The sequence below is a fragment of the Macrosteles quadrilineatus genome, unplaced genomic scaffold (assembly GCF_028750875.1).
Source record: "Macrosteles quadrilineatus isolate MER2022 unplaced genomic scaffold, UCM_ALF_1.0 Scaffold_1__1_contigs__length_201487025, whole genome shotgun sequence".
Taxonomy (NCBI): domain Eukaryota; kingdom Metazoa; phylum Arthropoda; class Insecta; order Hemiptera; family Cicadellidae; genus Macrosteles; species Macrosteles quadrilineatus.
The window spans coordinates 198,030,529-198,043,963 of NW_026542594.1; the positions used below are offsets into that span (position 1 = coordinate 198,030,529).

The 13,435-nt window shown below is 33.9% G+C and overlaps 1 long non-coding RNA gene across 6 annotated transcripts in view; it reads right to left on the bottom strand.

Moving 5' to 3' along the window:
• LOC128993952 (uncharacterized) overlaps nt 1-13,435 on the bottom strand; it is a 61,169-nt gene that overhangs the window by 40,284 nt on the left and 7,450 nt on the right. The gene's annotated exons all lie outside the window — the stretch shown is intronic.

Below are 13,435 nucleotides of genomic sequence, written 5' to 3' on the forward strand. Positions count from 1 at the left end.
ACATATACTTAAAATGTATAATACAGTACTCTAGTTTTTTGTGTTATAGTGTATTTACGTATGACTGTTTTTAAGATAATCAAGTTGATACAAAAGGGACTTAGTAGACTAGCCATGCACAGGAGTTCGGTGAAAGCTCCTGCGGTGTGTGTGTTCTTCACAGAGGGAACAGATAGCTTTCAAAATATAAACTGATGCGCTCGAACGCACCCATTAAGTATATATTTTCCGACTGTTACCAAATTTCCGTTTTCCAATATAGGGGATAAGCTATTACCGTAATATCCGGACCTGGGACTGGTTGACTTATTCGTTTTGATGTCCCCAGAGAACAAAAACACCATCCGTTGAAATGCATTCATTCCATTAGGATGATAACCGATAACTTCGTAACTATAATTCGATTTTGATCATATTTGATGTAAACATTTAGTAAACCTTACGTTTATTCCAATGAAATTGCGAATCAGCATGCTTGGGCTATGAGGATGGAGTTCTAGAGAGCTGCGGTAAAAATTGGTTTTTCTTTTTCATTCCTAGAACATAAAATGTTTGAATTGTTTTTCAAACATTTTTGTAAAGCTTGGAAACCCAAATGATGATTTAGTAGATTAAAGTGTACGTACTTTATATGGTTCCGGAGAAAAACGGTAAATCTGAAATTTCCATGTTATTTTAAAAATAATAATAATCTTAAGTAATTTTCTTTTATGGCAAATTGATTTATTTCATACTCGACTTTTAGTATTTCACTAAAAACACACTTTACTGTCCTGTAGTAGCAAACCTATGCACTCACTAAACCTAATGTTTTAAATAGGAAATACATTTTACAAGGTAAATTAAATATTTTAAATATCTTTTGCCATACCAGATTTCAAGAACTTGAATTATACGCATTAGATTTACCTTTGTTGTAGTTACCTGAGTTCTTCTAAGTAAGATATTTGTGACACCCCATGAATTTCTCCACCTTGTGTTTCATCTCCAGGTGTTTTCTTGAATTCATCTTCTTATTACTACACTAATTTATATTTACACACATGGTCACTAGTATTGGGGTTGGGTCGATCGGACGGCGACGATGTACACGTGGCGGAATCATAGCGGATGGTCTTTCTTTCTCCGATTCATTTCTAGACTTAGGGATGTCGGCATTAGGGCCGATCGACGGTTGAGGGTAGTTTGACTCTCCTGGTTTATGGTCGGTGCTTTGATCTCTGTTGTTGCTGATGGTTTGGTGCCGTGTTTCCAGTTTTGTCCGTTTCAATGAGGCTGTCGTATATTAATTTGAAAATTGTAGGACTGGTGTAGTCTTCTTTTTTGTTTAGGATGGTGTTCGATCCATTTATATTTTGTAGCTTTCTTGTACTTTTGCTAAGGATTTTGTGTCGGTTTCGTTCTGAATTGTGAGGGAATTGGGAATTGTTGAATTGTAGAGCTGTTATGATGACTTGTGTCATGCTCTTTAAATCGTTGATAAACTGTTCTGTTGGTATTAGTTGTTAGATGGTGGTTATAGGAAATATTTTTGTGACTCTCCCATTTTTAAATTAGCCTGTCTTTTATATAAGGAATTGCGTAATTTGGAATGAGGTTGGTTTTCACTTTATAGGTAGGTGTGTCCAACTCTTTTGGAATTTTTAGGTTGATTTGCCCATATAGTTGGTGGATACGTACGTATCTTTTGGTTGGGTCATGTACGTCTGGTTGTTTCCTTTTCCATTTGGTTGGTTATCGTGTCAAACCTCGAATGGTCTAATGCTGACAATCCTAGTACAAGAATTGAAACAGAGGAAGAAAGACCTACTGCCATGACTACGCCACTTACTCATCGACGCGTTGTCCGATCGACCCTACCGCTATACTAGTGACCATTTATGTATCAATATTTTTGTAAATTTAGACAATAGTGTAGTGTAATAAGGAGATAAATTCAAGAAGACCCCTGAAGACGCGGCATAAGGTGGAGAAATCCATAGGGTGACACAAACATCTTACCTGAAAGAGGTCAGGCAACAACAACAAAGGTAAATGTGAAAATTTTTTGTTAAACGCCAATCAGGCAAATAAAAATGTTCTTAGTCTGCAGGTTTGCTGAGGCAGGTGGTATTTATTCCTCACAATTTCTAAGCGATTTACTGGCAAGTCTGCAGGTCCTTGTGGAATGTAATTCAATTTCTATTTGGATTTGAGGTATATATAAGTTTTTCTGTTTTTGTTAGCTGATTTTCTGTTCTGTGTACTGTAGTTATTTTTGTTATTCATTCACTATATTTAGGAGGTTTTAGGGGAAGAATCCCCTCCACTTGACCCTTATCTTTGAAATAATAGCTCAACAGCTGATTAAGCAACATAAGGTACATTAAATACAAAAAAGTGGTGGGGGAACTTCCCCTCAAACCGCTTAAATATTGTGAACGGAGTAGTAATGCAGACTCAAAAATCATGTACACCATGTAGTTATAAGTTTCTTTTCTCTTTGTATATTGTTCTGTTAACATTTTATTCTACATGATAGATAATGCTATTAAATTAGTTTGGGAAAAAGTAAAGTTTGTAAAGTCAGTAAATCTTAATGTGTTATTGTAGTCTGGTAAAATCGACATGTTAAGAAAATTTTTCTTGTAGGTTTATTTTTTGTGGTATTCAAAGAAAAGAGTAAGAGATGTAAGCTCAAAATTTGAAAGGGGTCAGATTTTTGAAAGAGGGCAGAATTGTAATCTGCCAGGAGCAGAAATCATATTCAACATATAAGTATCCAAGTGATGTTTAAAACCTTCCAGCTTAAAATTGTATATTAAAAAACGTTTGCAAGTATCATGACAGATAGCCTGACCATACTACTGGACCGAATTAAACGCGGGTTGTACCAAAAGAAAGTTTATCGGTCCTATGCAGATTTTATTTGTATTTAAAATTTTTTTTTTTGTAACTGGGTCAAATATGGGAATTAATCTTCATATGGAGATTTAATATGGGGCCAAATTTCTAAGCTTACGACAGCCACCCTGACCATACTATTGGACCTATTTACTCGTTGGTTGTACAAAAATAAAGATTATCGGTCCTAAATGTGCAGGTTTTATTTATATTTTGAGAATATGTGTGTAAATTGGGTCGAAAATGGAAATTTCTTTTTATTTTTGAGATTTAACATGGGGCTTATTGTGTATATTAATAGACAAGCGTGTTTTTTTAAACCCTTTTGTTTCTCAGCTTCTCTGCATCGCAGGGAAAACTGTTAGGAAGATATTTGCCTGTAGATGTGCAGAATACCTTTCTAAAATAAAAGAGGCACAAAAATAAGGACAAAAATGAATTTAAACTTTTAAAAAACTTACATGTGCCTTATGGGTTGCCATTTTGGTGATTAAATAACAACAAAATATATACAGAAAATTAAAGAAAATGGAAAAAATTTCAATCACATATTTTGTTTTCAGCGTGGGGTAAAAATACCGAAGGTTGCAACAATACATACTTTTGGTAGAGTTTTTGACCACGAGGTGAGCTCTAGTTCTGACCGTCATAATTGTACACAATTTATTATTTTTTTTTAGTTTATTTATTTATTTACAATCCTAACAAGACGTCATGGCCTGTGGCAGGTTATACTGTATTATAAATTTTGCTTACTCCCCAGAATGTGGTGACTTAAAACTACAGCAGCGTGAAACCCAAGCTGACCACAATTAAAGAAATAGGTTTATTATTAACAATTGAAAATATTGAAAACCAACCTACGGGTAGGTCCGTGCCGCGACTCTCTTACTTTTTCCTCCCTCTTAAACTGTATTGTATTGTAAACTATTAATGTCTGATTTTACTTTTATTTAGTTTCACTTTGTTTCAAACTGTTTTCATTAAACAAAATGTTTTTATTTTAGTTAAGTTAATAAATTGTAAATCTACTTAGTGAGTTTTTCTTAATCTTCCCACTCCCGTTGGATTAAAGAAGCCAGCTACTACTCGTAGATAGAAAAAAGTCATTTACCGTTCCTTTGGGGACAGCTTGATTTGCAAATATATATGCTGTTTTATTATGACTCATTCCAGTGATAAATTGATTGTAGTTAGAATAGTTAAAAAAAAATTAAATTATTTAGAATGCCAGTCCAGAGTATTTCCAGAGTAGGTAATGAATTAACCTAAATTTGCATAAAAAAACAGTGGCCAGTAGAGTTAAGGGTTGAGTTTGAAGATCAAATTTATTCCCGAATAACTTGGAAGAAAATACATAATGCATTGTCGCCACTTTAGCAGAGATGGTGTTATGAAAGAACTTTGTGATTTATGAGTCAGTGTCAGATGGCTGTTTTCTTGCTTCCTTGTTGCTGGAATTCAGTTTGAATTTGTCTAATGAATGATAATAAAATATTGCATTCTTGTACAAAATAAACCCATCTAAAACAAATAGTTAATTGGATTATTCATGATTACATTATAGTAGTTTATAAAGCTTGTTTGAGTAAAATTTGAGGAGCCAACTGTTTATTTTATCGTTCAGAATAATCAGATGATAACATGTTTTAAAGTATGTTTGTGGAAACTAGAAATATGTTGCATCTAAGGTCTAAGGAAATCTGGGCTTAGGCCTAATCTTTATTTGCATATAAGTATCGCAATTTTTCAAACAACTACTTCCATAAGAATGCTAATCAACTCCTTGTGTAATGTGTATAGAAAAAGAACATAATTATGTTACATCACATATATAAACAATTACAGCTGAAATACAGCCTTGAGTAACAATTACAGCTTTTTGAAACAGTGGTAGGATTGACTGCCAGTGGCTCTTGAATCAAATGTAAAATGAATTAAAATCAAACTGTCAATTTGAAAACTACAGCCATTGAACATTCTGAGTTCATATAACAGCAAAATACAAAGATAAAAAGTATTTTTTTTTTTTTTTGTTAATTATTACGTATTTTATTGCTGACAATATTCCCGTGGCGGAGCACTAGTTAATTAATTATTTGCAACTTATAACTGATGTACATTATTATAAATTATTTTTATTATCCTCCCTGGTAAAACAACTTGAGAGTTAGCAGAAATCGTAAATCTACCTCACAAAAATAAAATTAAGTCAACATCATAGTGTATTTTCAATTGTGTAATTTAGTTACTGACTAAGACCAGCTGTTTATGGCGTAGGGGTTGGCGATCCCATCGCCCGGTGGCTTTCCATCGCAACCAGCCTCCCTGTCTCCCTACTCTTCATCTGAGCAGGGGCTGTACCATTAATCCATGTTTCTTCAGCTTCCTAACACATGGATTAACTGTATTCACCTATCCATCTCCTCTTAACCTAAACTTCTGCTCCCTTTCCCCAAGTTATGTCACAGACCACCAACCTAAGATATCATGTGGACCGTGCTGAGGGGTGGATGGCACCAGGAGGATTTTTGAGTGTCTGAAATGATACCTGCAGGTGTGGGATACCAGATGACCTCACCGCAGAGCCTATGGTTTCCTAGACGCGTAATAGATGCGCTGCACTTTTCATCCATGTCTCAAAACGCAGACGCCGTCAGTGGTTTCCTAGACTGCGTATAATACATACGGTTGGTGCATAACGTAAGTTCACAGGAGAGATTACTTGCGGTTGCTATAATGTTATACGATGATTTAGATAAGCACAAGGGTATTTTGGTATTACAAGCTTCGAAGATGCGTAAGCAGTGCAGTATATCTGTACATGATTAACCCTCGAGCGGGCACTTGCGGAGTTTTCCTCCGCACTTGTAGTTTTGGTTAATATAAATATGCATAATGGGTGTCTGCAGTTGTGTCCGGCTCTCCAATTCACGCACCCCATCCTGGGAATGCCTCTAAGCTATTTATACTCCCGAATTCCTCCTCATTTTGTTGTCAGTTGCAATTCACTGACGCGGTGTCAGTTTTCGGAGGTTTACTCCGTGTGCGCCCTATCGCGTAGGTCCTTAGCGCAGAGTTCATTTCCTCATGCACTATTGTCAAACTGTGTGTATATTTTATACATACAAAATTATAAACATGTTTAAATGTATTATTTCATTTATGATTACTATCAAATATATTTTGTTCGCGTGTATATGTATAATTGCATTATTGTGGAACAAAACTCCGCACGCTCCCTCTCTCGTAACACCCACTTTATACTAGAAAATTACTCAATATGATAATTTGATATATTACTCATATTACTCATCAAAAGAATAGAATGCTAGATTTATTATATGCTCTTTTAAAATGTTCTTGAATTTAGATAGGTTCGTTTCTTTTTTTATGAGTTTAGAGACAAATTTTAGAAAATCGTTACCAGCGTATGAGGATAAAAAAAAAACATAAATCTATAGAGTGACGTCACTAACAAGTGATTAGTTGGGATAGAGACAAGAGTGTTAAAATGTAGAGGGCGATAAGTCTGATGGGTGGTTACATGGTAATTAAACTATTCCAGCTTTGAAATGTTGTCTTGTTAACATTTTTATTCCATCAAAGTTGGTTTTTCTCCCATGAGGTTAATATGAAGGAATCTATTTAATTGGAAACATTGTCTCCAATAATTTGAGAAAACTGCTTGGCTTAGAAGCTTGGTAGGGATGCCCAAAGAAAGGACTCGGTCTGTAGATAAGCCATCTAAAGAAAAACAAAGTAAATTAATTAACTCGGGGCTCTGCCATCTGAGCCTTAAAAGTCCACTCCCCAGATTTGTTTATATTATGGCCATATTCATAATTTTCACTACATTTTAATGAAACAGCTGTTAATATTTAAATTGTATTTTAAACATCACACATAGTTCGGGAAACTTAGAAAACGACCTGCGCGCTAATGCTAAACCAATGCTGGAGGAGGTCGCTTTCTAAGTGGCCAAACTATAATAAGGAGTTACTGAATTATTCAAAAAGAAGTACAGTATTTGCAATGTTATTTTCTGATTTTAGCGAATTTCCCATATAGGGAATAAGCTATTACCGTAGTACTCATGGTAAGACCTGGACGCGGGACCGATTTTTTTTTTCGTTTTGAGGTCCCTAGAGGCCAAAAACACCATCCGTTCAAATTCATATATATATATTTATATATATATATATATATATATATGTATATGTGTCCGTCAGCACGATAACTCGAGCAAAAATGATCCGATTTTGATGAAATTTGGTACAAACGTGTAAACGTACGTTTATTCTAACGAGTTCGCGATCCAGCATGATCGGACCATGGGAACGGGGGTTTACGGGGGGTTTTATGGGGTAAAAATAGGGTTTTCCCATTTTTGACCCAAAAAACATAAAATTTAGCAATTTCTTTCCAAACCATTTTGTAGAGCTTAAAAAAACAAATAATTTAGTATATTGAAGCGTTATTATGCGCCTAATGGTTACGGAGAAAATACCAAAAAATTGTACATTTAAAATTCCCATGTTATTCTTATGGAGAATAAGTAAACTGTTGTAGTTTGCTTGTTTGTGAACATATTTTGATCAAATTTGGAAAATGTTTTAATTTCTTACTAACTATTCACATTTTACAAAAAAAAAAAAAAAAAACAGTTTTACCCTCCCTGATGCAGCAAACCTAAGTACTTGTTAAACTAATTCTATTTAAATCAAGAATAAATGTTATATTTTTAAGTAGACATTTCAGTGTAAATCCAATCAGTCAAATGGAAATTCGCTTAGTCTGCAGGTTTGCTGCGGCGGTATTTAAATTTATTTTCTTCTGCATCATGTCATGTTTTGCAATAAAACGTACCATTACGAAATCAGTGGAAAATCTTAATACGGTATCACACTAAGTCTTAAAATTATTTCTTTTTGAAATTATCATACATCTATATCTATTGCTTATATTTTATCATATTATTCAAGACAGATCATCATAAGTTCATGAGATTATTGTCATACATGTTTTCAATCATTGGAAACATATTCGGTTGTGTAATACAATACAAAATAAAACAAGTGCAGAAGAGCACATTGCCCATATGAGCCGAGTCCATATTTTGTTAAATCAATAGTGGTTTACAGCACCTGAATAAATCTTTTAATAATTATTGAGTAGAAATAATATGTACACGATTTAGAAAGTCTTTAAGCTAGAATACGTACTGTGTATTTCCATGTCCCGTTGAAAGAGGTAGCCTACAAATGTACCACATTTCGTTGCACAATCGCGATTTCAAGTACACACAAATTTGGGTTTGTTATATTAGTTTGAACGTTTGAAGAAGCAAAACCGCCAAAATACACACAAAATAGGGGTAATTTGTGTAATCTAATTGTTAATACAAATTTCATTTATTTATTCCTCTAACATAAGTCATAAGTATTTTATTGCATAAAACATTCTTCATTACAAAGGCAATACATTCATAGTTAATATACATTTCTATTATTTGATATTGGTTTCTTATAAGTAGGGATTGAGGTTTTAAGGGGTAGTTTAGGATAGACAGTGATTTTGTGTTTTAAGTTATTCTTAACTCATTTTTCAGTAGTCTGGTAAAAGTCTCAGAAGTTTAATCACGAAAGGCCACTATACTATACATCAAGGGTTATCTACAGGGACAACCTTGTTAACCCTTTCAGTGCTATGAAACGATATATCGTTGTTTTAAAAAATCTCTAAGGGATATAGAGAGGAAGGTTATTTAAAAAAAATAGCAAAACGGCCATGTTCATAGGATACACTAACAACCACTTAGCTAAAAGATTCGCCCAATCCGATGATTTCGAGGTGTATGTCTAAACCAAGGATTTTGAACACCTCACTATGCCCCAGTGGTTGTAGTATATCGCTACAAACACACAGGTCACCAATTATTTGCCACACAGGACGGGATTCGAACCCGAGCAGACTGCCACTGGCCAAGTGACACACGCCCTGGCCTTCTCGGCTATCTGTGCTTGAAGACTGAGGAGTCAAAAACCGGTATTTAAGCTGTCGCCACCGATTGCGAACACATAGCGCTACAGATGGTTGTTCAATGCGTTACTAGGTAGCAGCACCAGTTAGTTACGGACTATTTAGATGAAATTTTTTAGTTGAAACACAACACTGATCATAAATGTGTTCCTGAGACTTTGCTGCAAATTATTAGTTTTCCTAAAATTGTTATATTATGATAACCCCGTCCAACTAAATCAAAGTTAAATTCAATATTACATTGTAAACTATATGTCTTTTGATTTTATGAGATTTTGGTTTCAAACAATGCTATCAGAACATAAAGATTTATAGGAAAACCAGGAAAATTACAACAAAACTAAGTTTTATTTAATGATTACTACAAATACCGGGATTTATCTTTGTTATATATTTTTTATTGTGTGATTATTCAAAATTAGCCTAATTAATAAAATAGTAACAACATGACAGTTAAAATTCAACAACAGGTAATGGCATTAAAAGGCAAACAAAAAATTCTAACGAAATATGAATTATTGGCCTAGCACTGAAAGGGGTAAGTAATTAGAAACTCCTCCCCTCACCCAAAACAGCATAATTTTAATTGTGGGCATAACTCCTAAACAAAATTCACTAACTTTTCCAGATTTCCTGATAGAAAACCGGGTTTTCCCAGTCGTGATTACTAGTCAACCAGTGTATCTTTTACTAGTTTTCTGCGAGTACTCCATATTTTTGGATCTGGTCGGCCCTCGGACCAACGGTTTGCACGAGAGGTCTGTACGGACTGAAAACAATTATCAGGTCAAGCTTGGATCAAGTCGAGCCGAGCGTAAATTTCTGTGACCACTGAAAGCGTTTTGAAGATACACGTTCAAAAATTAATAATTTTACCCTGATCGTGGGGGACGAAGTAATGTCCAAGATTTTTTCTTAAACTCAAGAGTTGTGAATGATTTTGCTAAGTCCATGTATGAAGTTCTCAATTTCGCCATGACGGCAGAAGATGTTTTCGATTTTGTAATGATCGTATACAATGATCTTGATTATACTGTGACGGTGGAAGATGTTTACAGTTTCGCCGAGATCGCAGATTATGTTCTTTATTTTGCCATGACTAAAAAGATGTTTCAATTTTTCTGCGACCATGAAAAAAGTTGATAGTTAAGCCGAATTCCCGTATTAGCAGATGTTCTTATTTTGCCATTACCATGGAAGATGTTCTTGATTTTGCCGTGACCTTGGAAGATGTTCTTGATTTTGCCGTGACCTTGAGAGGTGCTAACGATTTTGCCATGACCACGGATGACAATCACAATTTTAACGAGACTGCAGACTAAAACGGGTTTCCCCAGTGCAAATTTAAAATTCCCGTATAGTTCCAGATTCAACATGAATTTACACAAACTTCCTCAAACTCTCGGTCCGTATGGTCACCCTGGTGGGGTCTCATAGGGGGGCGGGCTCCTCGCCCATATCGATGGAGGCGCATGAATACATTAAATGGTAAGTTTAAATAAACTCTTTAAGTATGGTTTTGCATGATTAAACTTCTAAGATTCTTGCCAGGGGTGGTAAGGAGGGATAAGTGGGCTTCGGCCCATAAAAAATTCAAAACTCATAAACCGCGATAGACATTTGATAAAATTCAAAATTTTGTTTACAGTTTTTAAACCAGGATTTATTTTTTACCTACTAAGTAGTAATAAAACATTTGTTTTAGGTACTTTGCGTAATCTTGAAGCAGACAATGCGGTTTCGGTTAAACTACTTGGAATATCCATAGACTCTAAACTCTAACTCTAAACTAAATAAATGGTAGAACCACAAACAATAAAAAAATCAATAGTTTTACAGGTAATAAAAGTTATAATAATGTTCACACAAAAAACACTGTAACAATTTATCACCAAAATTGTCAAAGCCTTCTGAATAAAGTCAATACATTGGAATTGATAGCAAAAGAAATGAATTTAGATTTTCTTTGTGTAACTGAACACTGGTTAAAAGTTAATGAAATTAACATATGTTCAATTAGCGACCTTCATCATGTAACTAGCTATTGCCGAACTTCTAGAATTCATGGGGGCTCAGCAATTTTTTCTCGCTATGACCCATCATGTATCAAAGTAATGGATGATATGAATAAATTATCTGTTGATTTAGACTGTGAAATAGCAGCTGTTGAAATAATAAACATGAATTTATTGCTAGTAACCATATATCGTAGTCCTAATGGAAATGTGCAAAATTTTTTTACCATCTTAGAAAAGTTACTAAGCCAAATCAATCGGCAGAAAAAACAGTCAATTGTATGTGGCGACTTTAACATTAACTTTCTTAGTAATGATAGTGACTCTGTAAACCTTTTAAACCTTTTTAGTATGTATGGGTTGCATATGACAATTTATGAGCCTACGCGAGGTAATAATTGTTTGGACAACATATTCACCTCATTAGAAAATAATTATACAGCCTCTGTGGTTAATAAACATGTTAGTGATCACCTTGCTCAAGTTTTTACTTATAATTATAGGGTGGAAGAGAAGGATTACTTTCCTGTATGTAAAGGTAAAACGGTCACAAAAATAACTGAGGCTGGTATAAGAGAACTTAAGTATTATTTAAGAAAAGAAAATTGGAAAGAGGTATTTTACATTAACGATGTTAACTTAGCATTTAGTAGTTTTATAAATATTTTGTGTTTTTATTTTAACCCTAGTTTTGTAAAACATGTAAAAAAATGTCAAAGGAAAAAGAAGACCTCCAACAAATGTTCTTGGTATAATTCAGAGCTACAAAAACTTAAAGAAAGATTGGATTCTCTCTACCATTTATATAAAGACACAAATGTTGTTTGGTATAGAAATGAGTACAAAAAACTTAAAAATGTGTATAGATGTAAGATTAAAAATGCCAAAAAAAGGGAAAATGCTAATGCCATAGAAAACGCCAAAAATAAAACAAAAGCTTTATGGAATATTGTAAATAAACATAAAAATAAGTCAAGCAAATGTAGAGTAGATAATTATTTTAAGTCAGATGAATTTAATGAATATTTTGTGAATACTGCCTGTGGTAATGTAAATTCTAGTCAAAATGTAGGAATAAGTAATTGTTGTAACTTTACTCATTATTTAAGGAAAAAAGTAGTACCTGATAGTGTTAGAGATTTAGTTTTTAAATATGTGACGGAAAATGATGTTTTAGATGTAGTAAAACAGTTAGCTCCAAAAAAAAGCACGGATCATTTTGGAATGACAAATGCTCTCATTAAGGAGACCATACCTTACTTAGTAACCCCATTAACAATTTTGATTAACAACTGTATGGCTCAAGGTGTGTTTCCTGATATCATTAAAATAAGTTAAGTTCATCCTATTTACAAAAAAGGAAAAAAAGATGAAATAGGTAACTATAGGCCTGTTGCCATTGTTCCTGTTCTGTCTAAAGTTCTTGAAATAGTTATTGGTAAACAGTTAATGCAATACTTAGAATCAAATCAACTCCTTTGTACAGAACAGTTTGGATTTCGTAAAGGGCTTTCAACGACACATGCCATTACTTCCTTGGTTGATGAAATTCTCGACTGTTATGAAAATAAGGATTTTGCTGCAATTACATTCTGTGATCTTAGTAAAGCTTTCGATCGAGTATCACATGAAATTTTGTTAAAAAAATTAGAGTATTATAACATTAAAGGTAAAGTGTTAGATTTATTTAGATCTTATTTGTCAAACAGAACACAGTATGTAGTTTTGGGAGAGGATGCATCATCTATTAAGCCTGTGTATTGTGGAGTTCCCCAAGGATCTGTGCTTGGGCCTCTGTTGTTTTTGGTAGTAGTTAATGATTTAAGTGTTAATATCCCTGCAAATATTGTATTATATGCCGACGACACAACCATCATTACTAGACATGCAGATCATGAACAACTTTTGGTTGACTCTATGCATAATCTAAAGCTAGCTGAAAACTGGTTAATTTCTAATAATCTTGTTCTAAATAATGATAAGACAAAAACTGTTTTGTTTAACCTTCGTGAAGTACACAGTAGGCCAATGGATGAGAGAAATCCAAAATTTTTAGGATTAACTTTTGATTCTACTTTGACCTGGCATGACCATGTTATAGTTTTAAAAAATAAACTGAGTTCAAGTATATTTGCTCTTAAACAATTATGTGGCGAACTAGAACGGCCTTCTCTCATACAGGCATACTATGGACTTTTTCATAGCCATATAAGCTATGGGTTGCTTGTTTGGGGGTCTTCTGCTCATGCAAAAGAAATTTTCAATTTGCAGCAAAAGGCAATAAGGGTAATAGCTGCTGTAGATAGGCACCATGATTGCACTGAATTTTTTAAAGAATACCAAATATTAACACTGTTTTCTCTATTTATTAAGCAATGCCTGTTATACTTAAGACCACAATTAGATAAGTTAGATTATAGGAGAGATATACACTGCCATAATACTCGCCATAAATGTAATATAAATCTTCCTTATGTTAGACTTGCTAAAACTGA